The sequence below is a fragment of the Girardinichthys multiradiatus genome, chromosome 23 (genome assembly GCF_021462225.1).
Source record: "Girardinichthys multiradiatus isolate DD_20200921_A chromosome 23, DD_fGirMul_XY1, whole genome shotgun sequence".
Lineage (NCBI taxonomy): Eukaryota > Metazoa > Chordata > Actinopteri > Cyprinodontiformes > Goodeidae > Girardinichthys > Girardinichthys multiradiatus.
The window spans coordinates 39,749,071-39,771,857 of NC_061815.1; the positions used below are offsets into that span (position 1 = coordinate 39,749,071).

General features: G+C 40.1%; 1 long non-coding RNA gene across 1 annotated transcript in view; it reads left to right on the forward strand.

Moving 5' to 3' along the window:
* Positions 1-21,266, forward strand: part of LOC124860277 — a 30,580-nt gene extending 9,314 nt beyond the window's left edge. Inside the window, exons 2-5 of the long non-coding RNA XR_007036310.1 lie at positions 741-786; positions 13,028-13,096; positions 20,969-21,051; positions 21,132-21,266. This is a non-coding gene — a long non-coding RNA (uncharacterized LOC124860277). The remainder of the gene's footprint in view (positions 1-740; positions 787-13,027; positions 13,097-20,968; positions 21,052-21,131) is intronic.
* The last annotated feature ends 1,521 nt before the right edge of the window (positions 21,267-22,787 follow it).

Here is a 22,787-nt window from a genome sequence, read left to right on the forward strand (position 1 = left end):
GTATATGTAGAGGTCTAGAAGACCCCCTCCCTGCTCTCGATGCAGCAGCCAATCACTGCGCCTGCAGACCCCCAGCAAAGCAAACGAATTCTGCATAGTGTTTTTGCAAAGTACATCAATTTTTAAAGATCCTTGTTTGACTCTGATAAACCCCAAAGGTGCTGTTGGAGGATACATCCAACAATATATTTTAGTACGACCAAGTGGTATCCGAGGGTATCTCGGCCTTCACCTTGTACTTGAAGTTCAGCATGTTTAAATGATGTTTCTCACACGTTTCCCGTATCAGTATCACGCAGAGGAAGCTTTCACAAACGATTCCAACCACTAACACAGAGTCAATTCTTCTCCTCGTTATTTTAATGTGTTTGTCTCAAGCTGTTTTTAGTACACAAGTGTAAATCACAACTTTCCAAGTAAGTGTAGGGCACTGCAAAAGATGGGTGTTAGTGTACATGCTTGTGAAAGTAAATGGAGAAAAGGTGAGAGGAGAGTGGGTTTAGATATGAGAAGTCTAATACATCTGATGCTTTTTGTTCTATAAAGGAACAAAGATGTGAACATATGACATAGCAGAGGACAATAGATCTTTTTTCCTCTTCTGTTCTTTTATAGACTTTAAATAACTTTATCATTACAGCAAGTAGTATCAAATGATAAATGGAGTTTGAATTTATCACACATTTTTCTGCCCATGTTTCATGCTTTGAGTTTATGCAACTTTATTTCTACTTTAACAGGTTCTCTATCTGTGTGGATGCTGTGTGGTGGCAACCTATTGTGAAGGTAATACACCAAAGTCCGATTCAGATGTCTGTAATAAATCAATGCTGTCTTGTGTGATGTATTGCTGGAGGTGATTTTTCTTTATCTGATTTGCTTTAAAGTCTGCTGTCAGAAGTAAGTCTCTTTCTGTGAAGTCTCGCTCATTTGCACCTTGATTACCCCAGGATCTGTAGCTGTGTTTTGTCCTGGCTGGTCCATGTTAAGCTGTACATTGTTTAACTCCTCCTGGAGTGCAGCCACCCTTGAAATGTGAAGGCCCTTACACGTTTTGACAATCTGGAGTATCCCCGCAGTGTCATCAGATCACAACGCCACTTTCAATTAACGATCCATTCAGAAATTTTCTTTTTACCCTACCAGCGAAACTGATGAGCGGCAGAGGTCTTGGCCAGCATCTTTGTTTCATCCAACAGATTTAAAAGGTTCACATATTATCCAGATCCCAACAATGCACACTGGTGATGTCACTTGAGAAAGAAGATTGTATGACAACCTAAACAAACATAGCCTCTTCACATTCAACACCATAAACACATTCTGCACAGCGTCTGTACCTATACTTGCCAGGAGTCATACCTTTTTCTCCAGGTTGTTAATGTCATTTCTCTACCAGAGGCGGTGTTTTTCTTTGTTTCAAATTGCACTGGAATATTGAAGGTGGCTCGAGGTGATGGGGGGGTAGAGGGTTTAATTTTACTGTCCTTTGATAAGAAATTCTTTGAAGATTATTGAAGTGTTTTGATCTTGATTTGTATGCTAATAGATCTAGTCACACGTATGTGTTGAAAAAGCAACTCTTTGCCTTTACCCACTGAACCACTTTTTAGTTTTTTTCTTTATACTTTACATATTATTTGTTCTACTTTGTCTGAATTCCAAGTATAATTCTAACAGATGGTGGTCTTTTCTAACAGCAACAGTTAGAATTGCTTTCCTTTTGGTGTAATGCAAAATACTTAACAGAATCTTTTAGTGTTTTTCAATTAAAAACTAGAAGCAGTCATTTGATAAAGGATATCTGGATATGAAGAAGGCATTTGATACAGCAATTAACTATATATTAAATTTTAAACTTCAGTCATTATCATAAAAATAAAGAGAATCAACAGTGTGGGAATTCCACAAGGAACCATTCTAGGCCCCATTCTTTTAAGGCGGTTTGTTAAAGACATTTCTGTACACTAATGGTCTTTTATTTGTGCTGAGCAGTTGTTCCAAAGGCCTATAAATATATTGGGCTTTAAGTAATTTATGCTCTACCCTCATCAATCCAACCATACATAATTATTGTAGTAAACATACAGACCCACACTTATGCCATACATGTGCCGCTGCTACCATGTTTATGTAAAGGCTTCATAAATGTTATAGTAGTAATGATCTAATAGTAATGTTACTTGATTCCACATTACACTATGCAAATGCCGAGTCTGCAACAATGAAGATTTACTCATCTACCAAATTCTTGACGAGACTGCCGTGCAGACAATTTTTGAGTCATTTAGCTCATAATTATTTGTCCACTTGGCAGCATTCATAGGCTGTACATGGACCATTAAAAAGTCATCCCAGGATGGTCTGATGAGTGATAAATAAGGAAAAAGCAGGACAGTGACATCATAGCTTAAAGAGCTTACAGTAGCAAATTGTACATATTACACGTTCCCAATTTTCCAATTGACACATGCTAAACAGTTTGCATATACTTCCTATATGTGACAGGACTCAGTATAGCATGTTCACAAAGAATGCAACATTTTTTTTATGTTTAGATCCACTTAAAGCATGTTTTTATATATGTTAACATATGTATCAAGATCATAAACTGTGTGACAGCACTTTGAAGAACCTATATTTCCCTTCTCTTAAAAATTATTTCAGTAAATGTTTAGAGGTATAGAGTGATGAATCTGTTTGGAAGGTAACAGAGGAGACTCAGTTGTGGATAACAGGGGTGTACCAATAAAGCCTGCTGATGATTTGATAATTGGTTCATGAGAATAAGATGAGATTTTATTCTTGGGAAAATTAAAAAAACGATTTTTTGTTTACATAAGTAAACTAAAAGTTGTAAAACTCACAGTGTTTTAATAAAAGTCACTAGCGGCTCACGATGCGCTAATTGTGGTATTCTCAAAGCTTTGTATTCTGTCTTTTACTACCCAAAATTCTGTCACACAAACAATTTAAAAGTTAGGCTTCTTCAATGCTCTTTTGATGACTGGTGTCTACACCTCCATGATCAGTGGAGCAAAGAAGGAAATACTCACCTTATACTTTCAAAAGTCTCAAACATAGATACCACACGGGTCAAGCTCTAATCATTTTCCAGCATATCTGAGTAGCACTTTGTGAGCCTGGCTTCACCTTAATGAGAAATATAGTAGCATTTCATTAACATATGATTTTGTACCACAAGGGATTGTCACAACCAGAGTGGATAATGCTAGACTCTGTTACACCTTGAAACATGTTTAAAAATATAAAATAATGAATCTATTCTGTTTCACTATGATATGAAATTTATTCAAATGTCCATTGGTGTTTTTTTAAACGACCTGTAAGTTACAATGGAATCTGAATAATCTCTTATAAACTGAGAATTTTAAAATACAGGTCCTTCTGAAAATATTAGCATATTGTGATAAAGTTCATTATTTTCCATAATGTAATGATGAAAATTTAACATTCATATATTTTAGATTCATTGCACACTAACTGAAATATTTCAGGTCTTTTATTGTCTAAATACGGATGATTTTGGCATACAGCTCATGAAAACCCAAAATTCCTATCTCACAAAATTAGCATATTTCATCCGACCAATAAAAGAAAAGTGTTTTTAATACAAAAAACGTCAACCTTCAAATAATCATGTACAGTTATGCATTCAATACTTGGTCGGGAATCCTTTTGCAGAAATGACTGCTTCAATGCGGCGTGGCATGGAGGCAATCAGCCTGTGGCACTGCTGAGGTCTTATGGAGGCCCAGGATGCTTCGATAGCGGCCTTTAGCTCATCCAGAGTGTTGGGTCTTGAGTCTCTCAACGTTCTCTTCACAATATCCCACAGATTCTCTATGGGGTTCAGGTCAGGAGAGTTGGCAGGCCAATTGAGCACAGTGATACCATGGTCAGTAAACCATTTACCAGTGGTTTTGGCACTGTGAGCAGGTGCCAGGTTGTGCTGAAAAATGAAATCTTCATCTCCGTAAAGCTTTTCAGCAGATGGAAGCATGAAGTGCTCCAAAATCTCCTGATAGCTAGCTGCATTGACCCTGCCCTTGATAAAACACAGTGGACCAACACCAGCAGCTGACACGGCACCCCAGACCATCACTGACTGTGGGTACTTGACACTGGACTTCTGGCATTTTGGCATTTCCTTCTCCCCAGTCTTCCTCCAGACTCTGGCACCTTGATTTCCGAATGACATGCAGAATTTGCTTTCATCCGAAAAAAGTACTTTGGACCACTGAGCAACAGTCCAGTGCTGCTTCTCTGTAGCCCAGGTCAGGCGCTTCTGCCGCTGTTTCTGGTTCAAAAGTGGCTTGACCTGGGGAATGCGGCACCTGTAGCCCATTTCCTGCACACGCCTGTGCACGGTGGCTCTGGATGTTTCTACTCCAGACTCAGTCCACTGCTTCCGCAGGTCTCCCAATGTCTGGAATCGGCCCTTCTCCACAATCTTCCTCAGGGTCCGGTCACCTCTTCTTGTTGTGCAGCGTTTTCTGCCACACTTTTTCCTTCCTACAGACTTCCCACTGAGGTGCCTTGATACAGCACTCTGGGAACAGCCTATTCGTTCAGAAATTTCTTTCTGTGTCTTACCCTCTTGCTTGAGGGTGTCAATAGTGGCCTTCTGGACAGCAGTCAGGTCGGCAATCTTACCCATGATTGGGGTTTTGAGTGATGAACCAGGCTGGGAGTTTTAAAGGCCTCAAGAATCTTTTGCAGGTGTTTAGAGTTAACTCGTTGATTCAGATGATTAGGTTCATAGCTCGTTTAGAGACTCTTTTAATGATATGCTAATTTTGTGAGATAGGAATTTTGGGTTTTCATGAGCTGTATGCCAAAATCATCCGTATTAAGACAATAAAAGACCTGAAATATTTCAGTTAGTGTGCAATGAATCTAAAATATATGAATGTTAAATTTTCATCATGACATTATGGAAAATAATGAACTTTGTCACAATATGCTAATATTTTGAGAAGGACCTGTATCCTAATAATACCATCAGTGGCACATTTCATGTAAATATAGAACGGGGTGTTTCAAAAAATAGAGTTTACACTATGTTTAAATGTGAATCAAGTTTCCTCCTCTATATTATTACAGAAACTGCTAAATTGTAGAAATGTATGCAAAAGCATATAAACTGTTGTTAACTTTATACTTCATTGTTAACGTTTTAAGAAAGATTGCTATCCTTTATTCAGCACTAAATTTGGCATTGAGACGATTCATATTTTTTTTTACAATTAATTTGTAATCTCCACATTTTTATCATTAATTAATTTATTTTTTTGTTTCAACTTTTAAGTTTTTTCTTTGTTGACAGGTGTGGCAATAAATGTTTTTGGATAGGTGGTCATATTACCTTCCCTATATCTATTTCTGTCCATCCTAATCAACTACTGGAATGACAAATGAATGTATTTGCTTGATTTTTGTGTACCAGGGCAACAAAACAAAACAAAACACAGTACAATGTCCCTAACTACATCTTTTTGTCTGCTTGATAGCCGGACCCCTCTCTTGGTCTGCAGACTTCTGTCTCCCTCTGCGAACTCACTGCTGCGGCACTCATCCATAAGCAATACACTCATTCACACGCGCTCTCGCATGACTACACAAATGCACAAACAGGACGTCGACCCCAACTGGCTCACGCACACAGAGCACGCTCACTTACTCGCTCAGGAATTATCGTGGTAGTAAAACTGGAGGGGAAGAGTTGGAGAGAGGCTGGGGGGAAACAGAGGGAGGGAAAATGAGTGTGGCTGCCCTAACATAAGCAGTTTTTCCCCAAGCAATTTGTAAATGTGGCCCATGTCTGTGACCTGATCATGAGGACAAGCTATTGTTTTGTTCTGCAGCAGCTAAAACATGCATTTTTTAGAGAGGAAGAAGCTAAATTAGTTGCTTTTTAAGCATAAATTCCTTTTATGTCCGTCCCCATAATTTTTCACCAACAGGAGAGTTAAAACAGTGTTATTTGCAATGCAGGTGTGCAGGATCTTGTTTTTTTTCCCCTAAAGTGGTTTGCAGAGCTTTCTCATGTTGTGCTTTGAACGATGTGACAGACTTGTTCTTGAGTGCGTTGTTCTGCTCTTCTCACTTTTTTCTTTTTTTCTCTGCCTGTATATCTCAGACTCTTGCTGTGTTTGTGTGTGTGTGTTCTCTGGTTCGCTGCTTTGGCACAAAAAAAGGAAGACCAGGCCGCCCCGTTCTTTGTTTTGCTTCTTGTAGGAAACTAGCAGCAAATTGTGGCTCAATGAGGCATTGCCGTTTTGTATGGTTTAATAAAGTGCAAACCACACCGTCTGGGCTGCAGTGCTTTTCATTGTAGCTTGGCTTATGAATGTAGGTCTGTGTGATGGTTGGTTAGTGTTGAACATTAGGTGATTGAGCGTGGTTGTACTAGTGGTTGGAAGGGGAGCAGGGGGGTGCAGGGGGCCATTCACGCAGTTTTAAGATGTCACCAAGTGTTTAGAGCGGCTGTCCACTGTGCTTAATTGTGATGAGAAGTAATTAGAGCTCTGCTTAAGACTCCAGGAGGGTTTTCTGTTTTGCCTGTCTTTGAGGGCTTCAAAATCCCAAGATTGTGGAGTTCTCTGTAGAGGCAGCATGACACACTTGTCAAAATGATCAGAGCAGGGCATATGTGTGTGGGTGTATTTATGTGCCAGTGGGAAATATCCAAGTTTTTTACTTCAATGAGTTCTTCCAACACCTGCAGTAACTACTTAGGTTGAAAAATGAATAAACGATACAAAGAATGTGCAGTAATGATTTTTTTTTGTGTAGTCAATATGAGCAGGCCGGAAAAGTAAAAATTTTAAAAGAACACAGGGGTTTCAATAGATTGCTTAGAGACACACCAATCTTGGCTGATTCCAGTTTCTGATTTTCTCTGAGTTTTACAGTTTCTGTGTTCTTTCTCTATCTAATATAACACAAAACTTGAAAAACTCTGCGACAAGATCACTGATAGATATGTTAGAGTTGAATCCAACAGAAAATGAAGGAATTACACTTATGCATCAAAGCAGGGTTCCCCATTATTTTATTTTTATTAAGCTTAAAAATGTGCTTTAAAGGCATGTCATTATTCAATGCATCTATACTCCAGAAAAGAGTGGGAGTTCTTCTCTTATGTTTAATAGATAGGAAAAAAATGCTAGTTTTTCAGTATTTGATCTACTTCTAACTAGTCAGAGCAATTCAAAGAAATTGTCCAATTCCAATTACTGTTCGATTGATAAAAATGCTCTTTGACAAAAGGAAATACATTGCATGTGTTCTAATTCATACTGTGTTAAAGCATTGATGTTTATAATTGTTGACAAATTACAACACTTATAATTGTATATTTTCAAAGCTACGAGAGCAGACTTTGCTTTAAATCAGTCAATCAAACTGGCTTTATACAGAGTGTGTTACATATAAAACAACAAATCAAGATCAGTTTTTCCTATTTAGTGTGCCATTTTGCTGTAGATTATTAATAAATCAGGATAAAATTTGCTAAAGCAATTTCCTAAAAGCAAGGTTGCCTCTGAAGACATCACATAAGGCATAAAGCAGGGAATCAGAGTTCTTTTGGTATGCCCATTTTTACTTGTTATAAAACTGGTTCTGAATTTCTGTCAAAAAATAAACCCATAAAATTGGTCTGTGAAAAGGACCATGGCAAAACTGACATTTTAAGCTTAATTTGCACATCAACTTTACAAATAATTAGCTGAGATTTTTTAAATGCTTTTCAAAGTGGATATAAAAATAAATTGTGGTGCACAAGTGTAGATTGGATATACATAGAGATTAATAAAAATGATAACGTGGAGACCCACTGTGCACATGCCCTCTCGGGCATTCTGTAGCTCGAAACACAACAGTGAAACCATTTTTTATGGATTTATCCACATTTGTTTTGCTTTGTCCTGACTCAACTTCCATTGAACCTCAAATGTAATGGTGTACTCTCTTTGTGTTCAGTAGTTGGATTTTCTCCTTAAAGTCAAAATGCTGACTGGCAGTCGGAGCTAGCCAAGCAACCCCAAGTTTGGTATCCAGTATGGCTGTGTGCATATTTAATGTTGTAAAAATTAATGTCTATTTCTTTAGCAACTATGATGGTTTGTGCCTTAATGAATCACACATAGAACAAGAACTTGGTTTAGTAGTGGAAATCCATATTTTCTTACTCACTTGTTTTTTTTTTTTATTGTTAATGCACATTTGTCTAATGATACTGGACAGTATGTTAAATTTGGCTGTTAAAGCTTTGTTCCTCAGTGAGATTAAGTGATTTAATAGACTGAATTCCTACACTGCTTGGGTATATAGGTAACAAAACACAGTAAAGATCCACAGATCAGGTCCATTAAATCAAGTAAAATAAACATGTGGCTTGTGAGATTGACAAAAGGAGGACTATCCGGGGTGCACTGCTGATCTTTTCTAATGCAGTTTGAGACCCACACAAGCCTTCTCCTTCTTTAGAGGCATTTGGGGTAATTATCTGCCACAGTGCACATGTTGCACTGCGTTTGTCAGAACGGGTCAGAACTGCTCCTGTTTACAAGGTGAGCATGGAATTGTTTGCAGGCCCCAGGTGTCAGTGCATGAGCCACAAATGGGATAAAATGCATATCCCCTTAACCCTATACTGTTCTTCATCACATCAGTGTAATCTCAATAGCTGCAGAAATAACCTAATGTTTTTTAATTTATTCCCCAAAGTTCATAGATGGGCTCTGGGACTCTCAGAGCAGGAGAGAGGTTTGAGGAACAGGCCAAGGAGCCATCTTGGACATGGGGTAAAGGGGCCCAATGGCACAAAGCCCCATTCCCTGCTCCTCCATGTGGAAAATGACAGGAGCGCAAGGAGGAGGGGAAGGAAGAGAAAGAAAAAAAGCAGAGGAGGGAGCAACAATTAGTGGGATCTTCTAATCACCAGGGCAACACTCATTTAATTGACATGTGAAATCTGAATTCATCCAACAAGTCGATAGGCACCATGACAATGGAGCAGTTTAAGTCCAAGGTCTGCCTGTGGAAGCACGGGAGGGGAAGCGGCAGCTGAGGGATGAGGCCATGGTTTTTGTTAGCAGTAGCAGCGCTGCTGGGTGGGAAGGTTGTCTATGAGGAGATTATAACACATTATGCCTTTGACCTTTCTCTAGGGCTGCTCTTAGCTGCTAACAGAGCAGTTATGCTCCAAAGCAGCAGCTTTTTTCTGTTCTTGTCTGTTCTTCTTATTCTCTGCACAAGCCAGAGTGAGTAAACAATAATTATTTTTACCACAATAATAGAAAGCCTAATAATTCTAGTGGCTTGGAAAGGAAAACAAAACACCAAAAAGAAATGGGAAGGGGGGGCAATGTTGTCTGCTCATTCCCACTCTTGCAGAAATCAATAAGCTATTTAAGGTCATCAGAAAGAAGCATCACTGTCAACGTGCTGCCTCAGGAAGTAAAAACACACCAACGCTCACTGCCACCTCGCAAGGGGACTTGGAAATAATCCATGTCTTTTACCCTTATGATTATTTTAACAGGTCTTTAAACTGTGAGTTGGGCGTTTTTCTGCAGAAAACAAAATCATGCAACCCGTGACAAATGTTTTTCTCACACAAAATTACATGGAGGAAAACATTTTTCTGGCTCCAGCAGAAGGGCAGGTGTTGCAGGTGTCAACTGCTTTCAGTGCTGGTTCATACTTTTCAAATTAAGGTAAATAAAACAACCTTTAGATTTAAGAAGGTGAAGTTTAACATCTGTGACTAAAGCTTTGACAGGAATATCAGCATACTATGCTGGGCTTGTGCAGATTGTGACAAATTAAATTGTAGAATGTACTACCCTGTAATTAAGTGAATTGTTTAAATAGAAATTACGTCTGTGGACTGAGATAGCTATGGATGCAGTTGAACATTTTCTCTGGCAAACCATTCATAGGTTGATTTAGACATATGTGTTGAATTATTATCCAGTTAAAAGATCAAATGGCAGCCCTATTCAGTTTTCTGGCAGGGGACACCAGGTTTTTATTTAACATTCCTTTTATTTTTCAGCTCATTATGCAATGCACTCTAACAAGGTTTAAACTTGCATTTGAAAAAGAAACAGGCCCACAGCATCACAGATTATCGACTTTACTTAACACTGGGCATAAAGTACTTTTAACATATTCATTTTGTGTTTTAGGCTAGACCTACCTTGACTGTTTGTTGCCGAAAAGCTTAGTCTTTTGTCGTATCTCACCAAAGGATATGGTTCTGGTTAAATTCCCACCAAATCCGAGTTTTTCAAATTCACCTGTTTGCCCATTGATGATTGGTGAGAAGATGCTTTTGTTTTGCATCTCAACCTGACAACTGGTCAACATGAGGATCATTTCTAATGGTCTTCAGGGAGAGTTAGAAACCAAGATGCCACTCTTTGCTGCAATTCTCTAATCGCGAGGGCTGGAAAAAGTATTGAGCAATTACTGTGGCATCAGCGATTTAGGTAAAAACAACATTTTCCTAATAAGGATTATTTTCTCCACTGACCGAAGTTACTCAAATAAAGCCTTAAACCTTCTGTGTGAAATTATGATGACTTTAGTGTTAAGCTTTTTACAGATCTTTTCCAGGGGTGCCAATGGGACTGGATAAGCAGACAGCGTTTAGGCTCCACAAATCCAAAGGATTTTACATCATCAGCAGAACTACCAGGAAAACTTGTCCGACCATTACTTTTAGAAATAACTTTCTTATTTTGTTTCACCTAAAAAACGTAGGATAAAAAAATATTGTATTTGAAGTTGAAATAAAAAGATACAAAAATGTGAAAACTTAAAAGGTGCCCCACAGACAAAACTGTTTTCCTGTGGAATGAAGGCATAGTGTTACTGCACGGAAATCTTAGAAATCTTTAAAAAAAAGAGCTTCAAGAGGAGGAGATGAAACACATTTCATTTCTTATGGGACACAGGGATTACTAATAACAGATCCAGCAGTCTTAAACTTAAACTCTTATGCTGCATGGCAGCAAAGCCTTAAAACAATCAGGGCAAAGCTGTTAGGTTCCAGGTGTGGTGTAAGAGCAACTCTAGCATCTAATCATGTCTCTGTGACATTTAAGTGTTAGGTTTCTCACTGGTTTGCACTATTGCTCCAAGATATAATTTTTTATGATTTCAAAGGTTGCTGGTCATTTTGCCTCTTTGCCATTACATACCTCTGTAGTTTTAGTTGTTTCATACTTAACATTTTTTGTATATAAAGTTGTAGCCTCATTTCCCAACAGTAACATGGCTAAAAGACTCCCATAAATAATAACTACAAACAGGAAGCAACATAGGGTTATTTCTTTTACATTTTTGGTTAGGTGTCATAATCATCCGAATTTTGTAAGAATCAACTACCCAAAATTGAACCAAAAAATGGAAACAGTATGTAAAATGAAGTCTTGGGTAAATTATACACAATTAATTAAATTCAGCATAAAATTTGAGCATTTTTATGATTATGTATGCATATATCTGTGCATTCTAAAGGCAATTTAACATTCATGTTTCACAACTGTGGAAGGAAGCTAGACCTTTCTGCAAGGTGACAGTGCAAGAATCACCCCACCTTGTAATCAACATTTCATTTAGCCAAAATGCGAAAAACTTATCTGCAATTTTAAATTGCCAGAATTCCCAGAAAACCATTGCATTACTTATTCATTTCCAAATCCAAGTCATATAAATAGCGCTCTTAGAGTTTTGGAAATTGTTGTTGCATATATTAGATGATTCCTAAAGGCTTTCTTTTTGAGAACAGCAGTAATGCAGGTGCTGCTCTATCTGTTATAGTGAAGACATAATGCAGTATTTTCGGTCTGTCTATGTTCCAACCCTCAACTATGGTTATAAGACATGGACCTTGACTGTAACAAGATCCCTGATACAAGTGGCTGTATGAACGTCTGAAGTAGCTGTCTGTTTTCAATCTCTCTTTGGAGGTATTCTCGGCACCTCTCAGTGCTGTTAGGGCAGACCCAGAACTCACTGGAGGGACTAGATTGCCCTTTTGGTTGTTCCCTGTTGAGGAGCTAAGCACCTGTAGTGAACATAGTTTTCCAACTGTAGTTTGTGCTCACAGCTGCCCTATAGGAGCAAATGTTGTCGGTGTAAAATCCACAATAAATGAAATAGCTTCTAAAACACAAGCGCAACTCTGAAGTCCATCATTGTTGTTGGGTGGTTAGTGAGGGTGTGACTAACCTGCTAGTGTGCAGCCTGTTAAGCAGTTAGGGGTGTTCACACAGTGCCGCCACGGGGTGTGGCTTTAAACTTTCCCACACTAAAAGCAGGTTTTGCGGCTTGGTGTTGACGTGAGCCCCCTATCCGACCAAGATGCTTGGTGGATACTTCCAAATCTGGCTTTGTGTGGACAAAGCAAAGTTATTCTCTTAGATCTGTTACCTTCATGGCCTGATCTTGGATATGCAGAAGACAGTCGTGTGATGTGATGATAGATTATTTTGTATATATATTCAAAGCAACCCATGATAATAACAATAATAACTTTGATTTATTAGCATAAAACAAATCAAAGCAGTCAAATATTTCTACTGTAAATTTCTCAAGTCATGTTTTTAACTGCTGGATTAATTGTATCTGCACTTTAATTTTATGTCTCTTAGAAACGAAAGTTCAAAAGCTGCCTTAAAACTATGAGTAAAGTCAACTTTCAGATTTGCATGGTCTCAACTATGCCAAGCTTAATAGCAGTCAGGACAATTTACAACCATATGGTAAAATAAGTGCATTTAACATAAGGAAGCTGTCAGTTTTTAAAGTGTGTGCACACAAACAGTTGAGCTCTGTAATCCCAGAAAAAGAACATTTCAGAGGCCTCCTTTAGCTCAATTATCATACTGATTTACATGAACTGAATCTGTATTCATTGTCCTGCTGAAGCTGTTTCTCACATTTTAAAGAATTGATTCAAGTTTTCTTTTGTGCTTAACCCTAGCAGATACCATCTTAGTTAATGGCCTCTTGGACTTCTCTGCACCTGTGTTTCAAGTCCGATAAATCTCAGGTGAGTCACAACTACAATAAGAACTATACATTGCAATATTACCAAGCTCAGCCTGTATATTGTCCTTAATCCTGTGTATTTTCCATATACTTTCACCTTCATATTTGTTATGCATTGTGAGAAATCCATTTACAATGCGGAAGCTTATTCTACCATTTAGTTTATGTTTTTCTGTCATCCTGGGCTTGCAGACAGTTCTATTGTCCATGGTGACTTCGTTGAAGTGGCAGAGAGTAAGAGAGGGTCTTGGGATACTTTTAAGTCTTTCAGCCGGACTGTAATCCTCTTCCTTTATCTTACAGGCTGATCCTGTTGTATTTGAATGACTGCCTGCTTGTCTCTAGCTCTTAGTCACGTTTCCCTTCACACGCTTCTTCTTTAATTCTCTCTTGTTTGTCTTTTGTTGTGTCACTCCATTGCTCAGTAATCAGTACTCCTTTTGTGTTCACTTCATTTCTGTTTTGTGTGGAGGCAGCTGTTAGCTCTGGGACAAAACAATATCAGAATATTCCCTTTCCAAACAAAAAACAAAAAGATAAAAAAAAAGATAAAAACATAGAAGCCACCTTGCACCAGTCTTGAGACAGCCAACTTGGATTTTGTCCAAGAATCACAGCTGGAATAGTGTGTATATACAGTGAATATGTGTGTTGGGGGTAGGGAAGTGGGCTGCATCTGGGATGTTTGATTGGTCTGCTGGCATTGGAGCCAGACAAGATGCTGATTGGATAGTTGGATGTAGACTAGCGTGCAGGTTTCTCTGTGCCATGTAGCTTTGCCTCCCAGAGTGCCAGCCAACAGCTCCACATATTGGATGCATTACAGATTAGATCTAGTGCAACTGTATCCACATGAATCTGTGTGAGTGTGTGTGTGTGCGCGCGTGTGTGTGTGTATGTGTGTGTGTGTGTGATGGGGGGAGGGGGGGGTAGTGTGTGGCTGTGTGTTTGTGTGTGAGATTGTGTGACTACAAATCTCATCTCTGCAAGAGCACTTTTATCCTCAATGAACAAATCTGTGCTGTCTCCATGATCACAAAATGCATTTGCCTCATCTAGACTAATCATTAATTATTAACCTCAGATTTGACTCGCCATCCCAAATCGATGCAGCAGCTACCCACTGTTATATGTTTAAGGCTTGTGCTAAAAATGTCTTCAAGCGTTAGATATGCAATAATTTATTGACAATTTCTTATGATAAGGAGCTATTACTAAGCTTTTATTTTGATTTTGAGCTCAAATACGTCATGTTTTTAACATGACTGCACTGATTAGATGGGATGCACTGATGGACGGTTTTATAGACATCTTGAAATCGGAGTAAAACCGATTCTTCTCTGTCTGGGTTAAATGTCTAACTTAGGTAAAATATGCCTGAAACTAGCTACAGTTTTAGTACTTTGTCTTAGTTGGAACAAAATATTCATCTAATTGCATTAAACATCAGAGTTTAACAATTTCATGCTTTCATTAAATTAAATGTGATTGTAAGCTAAAGTAGCAACAAATGGACTGAGAGGGAACGTACTGGGCTTAACATTCTGCATGAAAGATAGTTATTCTCCAGATGGTTATGGTTAAGGTTTAACATTAGGTTTTTTTAAAAAGTTATGAACCAAAGATTTGGATTTTTGTTATTTCTTTCAAACTCTTTCAAAGCATTATCAGTCAGTTAAAGAGATTAGAGATTTCTCAGTGCAAAACACCCAATTAAAACCTCTTCTTGCCATGTTCACTGGCTCATTGAAAAAACATATCCGACATAACTCTAAATATGATTCAATGAAGTAAACATTGTGGAACAGCCAGTCCTATCATGTCTTTGAATGATGTGTGTCGTTTTTGGTCCTCTCCCGTTCTAAATTGTGCATGTGTAGTTGTATCAGGAGTGTGGAATTCAGAGTGTTCTGCTGAGTCAAGACGCGGTGCATTGCTTTTGCTGTGACATCACAATCTAGTTTTTGTCATATGTAAGGATCAATATATGCACTGAAAATGAAATTCCAATGCTCTTGTAGTGGCCCAAGTGGTTAATAATTATTAGCCTTTAGAAATAATTGGGTTTTATATCAAGTTTCAAGCATATGACAAGCCGAGGTGAGTTAATCATGAGATTAAGAAATTATTATTCAGTCATAGCTGTGATATCTGGGTTGCAGTTGTGACAACCTGTAGCAGTGGTGCACATGCTTGGTATACATGGTGTGTGAGAACTGCTCATTCGGCAGATTTTTTCAACTTTGCTTGAAAACACAATTTTTACCATCATTTCAACCTAGATGTCATGGAGGTCTTTGGTTTTTTTTCTCACTTCAGGTTAGGTTGTCAATATGGTTGATTCTAACATTGAACACTCAATTGTCTTCCTTTCTGTAATCTCTCCTTTGCTCCTTAATTCTCCTTGCTCATTGTCTGATCCTCCTCTTATGCAACCTGCCATGTTTATTGGTTTGCCTAGATCTTGTGCTATTCTGTATGGACTTTAGCTTTGACTTTGCATCCTGCCAGACTGGTTCCTGCATTGGGGTCTTTTACCCCAAACTTGACAATAGGTGGAAGCTGTGAGATACAATTTAGTCTATACATTTTTGAACAGAACAAATGAGCCATATTTTACAGTCTAATGTTTTTTATTTATTCATTTATTTATGTTTCAAAATGAATGGAAACTAGAACATCTTGCACGGAAAAAGTACATCTGATTTCTATTAGAATTTGGTTTTTTTTTACTCAGAAAAAGTTGGCACACCCATGTCACAGAGTAACAGTATAACTAGTATGTTTTTCCAAAGCTCTGACAGATGTAAAGTATTCTGGAACCGAAATGATAATTCTACAGCACACAGTGACCCTCAATCTGTGCTCTAGAAGCTCTTATATTCCTTTTTATTGATGAAATTGCAAAGAGTCATTAGGGTTTTTTGTCTTTGTCTCTTACATAGTATTTGTCTTTGCATTTGCTGTATTTTGCATCTCAGGCAATTACCTTAATCTCTCCACAGGGATGCAAACGATAAGAATTTGATCATGTATTTAATCAATCTTAGTGTTGGTAATCTAAGCCTGTGATTCCCAACCGGGGGTACTTGTACCCCTAGTGGTACATAACAACATTGCAGGAGGTACGTGGAAACATTTAATATTTTATTTCTAAGATGATGGGTCATCAGTGAGTAGGGATTATTCCTGGATGTGTGGTGCTTTATTAGGACCCAGGTACAAAATACACAAAGCTTGTATCAACCAAAGAGCAAAAAAGGCACAATAAAACAACTGCAGGCAAGTTAAGACTGGAGCAGGGGTGTCATTACTGTTCACCTGCTTGATGCTCCGTTTCCGGGAGAGGGAGAGAGAGAAAATTAACAACTGTTTCGACTCTGCCTCCAGATCTATTGATCTTATCAAAGACAAGCAAGATCTGGTGTGTAATTAAAGCTCAGTTAAATGATAAAAAACAAAGTAAAACAGATATAATGAGGCTGAATATAGTTTTTGTTAAGTGTTCCTGATTTTTTAAGTTTAAATGTCTTTATTGGGGACTTATTCAAAAGATCTGCAGTTTTTGTTATAACAAAGGCAGGTTTATGTTGATTTTGTATTTATTTATATTACTTATTCACTTTCACTGCAACAGAGTTAACTTTATGTTTAATTTAAGCTAATATGCATAAAATGCCAAAGAACTAAATGTTCAAGTTAAGGAGATTAAATAAAATTATTTCTTTTTAATAATCAGGTGCACATTGTATTTTTGCTAGCATGTTTGACTAAGGGGAGACCCATGGTATAACAAAATAGACAGGGGGAACTCAAGTCAGAAAAGGTTTGGGACCATTGATCTAAGCAACAATCTTGGGCAAATACACTGCTTTCACGAAGATATACAAGGAATCCCTTTGAAGGGTTGTGTTGATCTTGTAGCGCTCCGTTGTGTGGATTGTTAAATAAGATCTGTACAAACTTTTAAAAGTGCTGGGAAATGAGTGTGTCTTCATTCTCAGTCTGCATGGTTGAGTCTTGATTAGAATAAAAAAAGAAAATAGGTTATCTTACACTTCATCAAAGTTGGATACGAAGAAAATGTAGCAAAGGGCTCTGAGAAGCTTTGACCTTTTTAACCTGGTGTTCAATTAGAGAGTTAAAAATAAAAGTGAAATAGAAAAGCTGAGAAGGAATGTAAGACTAACCCAAAGAGAAGTGGAGAAAGAACACATTAAGAATCGTGATAAACAGGAACTCTGTGACAGTTTTGCATTTCAGAGGTCTAACTCTGTTATTAAACTTGTCACAGCAACATTACAGTTGATGCAAGTGTCAGGCTAAACCACCAAGGCTTACAATGCAGGAAACAGACATGCATTAAGGAATAAATAAAATGTGGCCATACTTGGACATGCTGCCCATATGGACATGCAGAAACAGAAGAACAGACACACATAAATATTCACAGTTGCACCATCCACATGGCTGCACATGCTACACAATAGCTGCGCGCTAAACGCGTGGCAGCACCGTCAACCCCAGACGGCTCTCTGTTGCCCACCTGTCATAAAAACCTGAGAGGAAAAATTCACCTGGCTGGTATCTCAATCCTCTTCAGCACTTAGTTTAGCTTATACCGGCCATCTGGCTCAGCAGCTCCACTCACCCCCTCCTCCTTCATCCCATCTCCCCTCTGCCAAAATCTTTACTAACTCTCACTCTCTCTTTAGTCTTTTTTAAGCATGTCAGCAGTTACCCGGCACAGCGGTCTTAGTGAGGCTGCTAACGTGGCTAAGTGTCCCTCTGCCTCTTTGCTGGTGCCTTGGTTCTGAGTGTGTGTTTGTGTGTGTGCTTCACAGATGGCAATGGGAGGGGTGGGAGGGTTGGAGGGGGTGATGGAGAGAGCTGTCTGAGGCTCCGGCAGCTCTCAGGCAAGGCGATCTGTCTGCGGGCATCTGCACTGGCAGCCCCTCCGAACCCTCCCCTGTACCCATCCAGCACCGCTACCTCTCCAGCCAGCGCCACAGCTTGGCAACAGCCTGACAGTGAAGCTTGATTACTGCATGATAACTCTTCTTGACCTTAGATGTACTTTACCACCAAGCTTTCCTTTTTGCCCTCAAACATCATGATTTTTTTTGATAAATGGCTGATTGAACATTATCTTGCAGTTTGTGGATTGTTTGGTATCAAATAATACCACTGTTTAAAAACGTTACTGCATAAAAACTGCTACAGTCTTCCAACATACGGTTCTTACAGTGTAAAGACCTTATTTATGAGATGTCACAGAAAGCACTGCAGTGACCAGAGTTTTCTCTTTTTGTTGTCTGTCCCACATGTTTTTGTGCACCGCCATGCAGCTGGCTAAAAGAAGGCTACGACAACTTTTCTATGATTACAAGAAAGACAAAATTGGCAGTTTTCAAATATTTCTGGTTGCAAAAAACACAGACATGGATGTGAAAATAAAAAACAAACATGGTGGTGGCATCATCATACTGTGGGGATGCCACCTGTCACTTTTTCAAGGGTAAAAGTGCCATGATCCAGTTGTATGCATGTGATTTTGAGTGAGCTGTGTGAGTGTCTTCCTGAATAGAGGATCTCTGCCGGAAGGTGTCGCCGCTGACTGCAGGTTCTTACACCTGTCTGCAATCTCCTCATCAACTCCTGGGTATTTATGTTGCTACTGGAAGACCAGTCTTCATCTCATGCTCAGCCTTCTTGGTAGAGTCAAGCTAACCTGTACTCGTACTTGTACTCGTACTCGTTGTCTTCCGCTTATCCAGGACCGGGTCGCGGGGGCAGCAGACTCAGCAGACACACCCAGACATCCCTCTCCCCAGTCACCTCCTCCAGCTCCTCTGGGGGGAGCCCAAGGCGTTCCCAGGCCAGCCGAGAGACATAGTCCCTCCAGCGTGTCCTGGGCCATCCCCTGGGCCTCCTCCCGGTGGGACGTGCCTGGAACACCTCCCGAGGAAGGCGTCCAGGAGGCATCCGGTATAGATGCCCGAGCCAACTCAACTGGCTCCTCTTGATATGGAGGAGCAGCGGCTCTACTCCGAGCCCCTCACCCTATCTCTAAAGGAGTGCCCGGCCACCCTATAGAGGAAGCTCATTTCAGCCACTTGTATCCGGGATCTCGTTCTTTCGGTCATGACCCAAAGTTCATGGCCATAGGTGAGGGTAGGAACGTAGACCGACCGGTAAATCGAGAGCTTCGCTTTCGGCTCAGCTCTCTTTTCACCACAACGGATCGGCACAGTGCCCCCATTACTGCGGCAGCTGCACCGATCCATCTGTCGATCTCCCGCTCCATTCTTCCCTCACTCGTGAACAAGACCCCGAGCTACTTGAACTCCTCCACTTGAGGCAGGAACTCCCCTCCAACCTGAAGAGGACAAGCCACCCTTTTCCAGTCGAGTACTATGACTTGGAGGAGCTGATCTTCATCCCAGCCGCTTCACACTCAGCTGCGAACTGCCCCAGCGCATGCTGTAGGTCTTGGCTAGAGGGGGCCAGCAGGACCACGTCATCTGCAAAAAGAAGAGACGAAATCCACTGGTCCCCAAACCAGACCCCATCCGGCCCTTGGCTGCCTCTTTGTTGTTGTATCATCAGACCTTCGGCTGCATGTTTTGGACACTCGCATGCCGTGGCCCGGGCTGTGGCAGAGGCAAAAACTCGGGCCTGGGAGGAGTTCGGTGAGGCCATGGAGAAGGACTACCGGTAGGCCTCGAAGCGATTCTGGCAAACCGTCCGGCGTCTCAGGAGGGGGAAACAGTGCTTCACCAACACTGTTTACAGTGGGTGTGGGAGACTGCTGACCTCGACTGAGGACATTATCGGGCGGTGGAAGGAGTACTTCGGGGATCTCCTCAATCCTGCCATCACGCATTCCCTGGTGGAAACAGAGGCTGGGGACTCAGGGTTGGACTCCTTCATCTCCCAGGCTGAAGTCACCGAGGTGGTTAAAAAGCTCCGTGGTGGCAGGGCTTCGGGGGTGGATGAGATCCGCCCTGAGTACCTCAAATCTCTGTCATGGTTGACATGCCTCTTCAACATTGCATGGCGGTCGGGGATAGTGCTTCTGGACTGGCAGACTGGGGTGGTGGTCCCCCTTCATTAGAAGGGTGACCGGAAGGTGTGTTCCAACTACAGGGGGATCACACTCCTCAGCCTCCCTGGTAAGGCCTACGCCAGGGTATTGGAGAGGAGAGTCCGGCTGATCGTCGACCCTCAGCTTCAGGAGGAGCAGTGTGGTTTTCGTCCTGGCCGTGGAACACTGGACCAGCTCCATATCCACTACAGGGTACTTGAGGGTTCATGGGAGATTGCCCAACCGGTCCACATGTGTTTTGTGGACCTGGAGAAAGCATTCAACTGTGTCCCTCGTGATGCCCTGTGGGGGGTGCTCCAGGAGTATGGAATCGGGGGCCCTTTACTAGGGGTCATCCGGTCTCTGTACAAGCGGAGCAGGAGTTTGGTCTGCATTGCCGGCACTAAGTCGGACCTGTTCCCGGTGCATGTTGGACTCGGCAGGGCTGCCCTTTGTCACCCGTCCTGTTCATAACTTTAATGATTTCTAGGATTTCTAGAAGCTAACCTGTATCTCTCTGAAAATATTTTTGAAAATCGGTTTGTGTGTTACCTACCTTCCTCAAGCTCACGTCTTGTGCCTTCTCTGCTTCCTAAGTTGTACCTCCTTTGGTGGTTTCCATACCACTCTAAGCCATTTCTACAAGCCATCCCTCAACAGATCTTTTTGGAAACTTATTCATGGATTTCAATTAAAAGCTCCAGCATCTTCAACCCTCACCTGCCTGCCCACTCTCCAAACCACCTTGCTCGAATCACAAACCTCCATCAGCTTCTCTCTTCCCAGAACTCATCTTGAAATCCAATCCTCTCACTAAGACAACTGCGCTTACTGGTTGCCACCACAAATCATCCACTGTCGACAGCTCAGTAAGCTACCCTCTTTGCAAACTAAGATCAACAATAATTTCTTTACCCTGCTTCATCTAACCAGTCCTCTCTTTCCCCAGACGCTGCTGAAGCACATCACAGAAGTCTGTTCCACTTATTCCCCATTTTGCTGGTTAAAATAAATCTTTTAAGACCAAGTCTGAGTCTAAATCTGATTCTGCTTGTGGGTTGTGAAATTGCCTAGTAGCATAGATACTGTTATGAATCCTCGTTTGGGAATTGTTTATATTAGATTTTTGCCTATTGTCAGAAACAAAATAAATAATTGCATATAGATTACAATTTTATAACTGTAATAATCAGTCTGTTTTATTACTTTAAATATCATAATATGCATTTTAATTTTTGTGTTTGTGTTTTTGTGTTAAACCATATTATATCACTTAAGGTTATCAAACTGTGGAGCGGGTAGAGAACAGTTTGTAGAGAGGCTCAAAGGTTATCTGGGAGGTGTACCTATCAACTGATCCTTCATATCTGTTCACATTTGCACATGCAAAACCATTTATAGGTTTATTAAACCTTTGGTACTGAAAAGATATTGATATATACTTTTGAAGTTCACCATTAGCTCATTTGCTAGAATCGGACATTTTTATCTACAGTGATGTAATAGTTGATGGCTTACAGAATCCTTGTTTTTGCTTTTTTGTCACTAAAATATTTATAACTTTGAACAAGACTTAGTGGAAGATTCACTGAGCTGCATGCACTTACATGCAGAGGTAGGCTGTGCTTTCCAATTGGCTTAGCTCAACGCAACATTGTTGCTGTGCGGTGCATGCAATGCACATTAATGGGTTTTAGAGCTCAGCTCAGTTGATGCCACATTCGGTCTGAAAGGCCCCTAAGGGGATCGGAACTCTAACAAACCACAGTGCTCTCACTGTATCCACAAATTAAGAAAACAATGAAACTTCCCAGAAGTGGACAGCCATCCCAAATTGCTCTCAAAGCGCATCTTTGACTCTTTGAAAAAGAGCATACTACTGATATTGAAACATGGTGATGGTAGTGTGGTGGTCTGGGATTGCTTTACCGTTTTGTGACCTGGATCAGTTGCTGTTATTGAATGGAACCATGAATTCTGCTGTCTACCAGAAAGTCCTCAAGAAAAATGTCCAGCTATCAGTTTGTGACCTTGAACTCAAAATCATTTGTGTTATTTAGGAGGAAAACGGTCTGAAGCACACTTGCAAGTCCACATCTGAATGGCTCACAAAAAAACAAAACAAAACAAAACAAAACAAAACAAAACAAAACAAAACAAAACAAAACAAAACAAAACAAAACAAAACAAAACAAAGGTTTTGGAGTGGCCTAGTCAAAGTCCAGATTTATATCTGAGTCAGATGCTGTGGCATGAGCTTAAGAAGGCTGTTCACATTACAATCTGGCTGCCAATGTCAACTTTATTTATAGCACTTTACAACAAACAAAGTGCTTCACAGCAAGAACAAAATAATTAATAGGCATAGTTAAAAAGAAAAAAACAAAACAAAACACAGAACACATGAGTAAAATAATTATTTAGTTTAACAAAATAACAAAAATATTATAAAAAGATACCAAGCTCTCGTGTATTCAAAGGCCAGAGTAGAGGTGGGTCTTTAAAAGCACCTTAAAAGTCTTGGGATTATGAGCAGCTCTTATATGGATCGGTAGACTATTCCACAGTTTTGGGGCTGCAACAGATCCTTTACTTTCTGACTGAA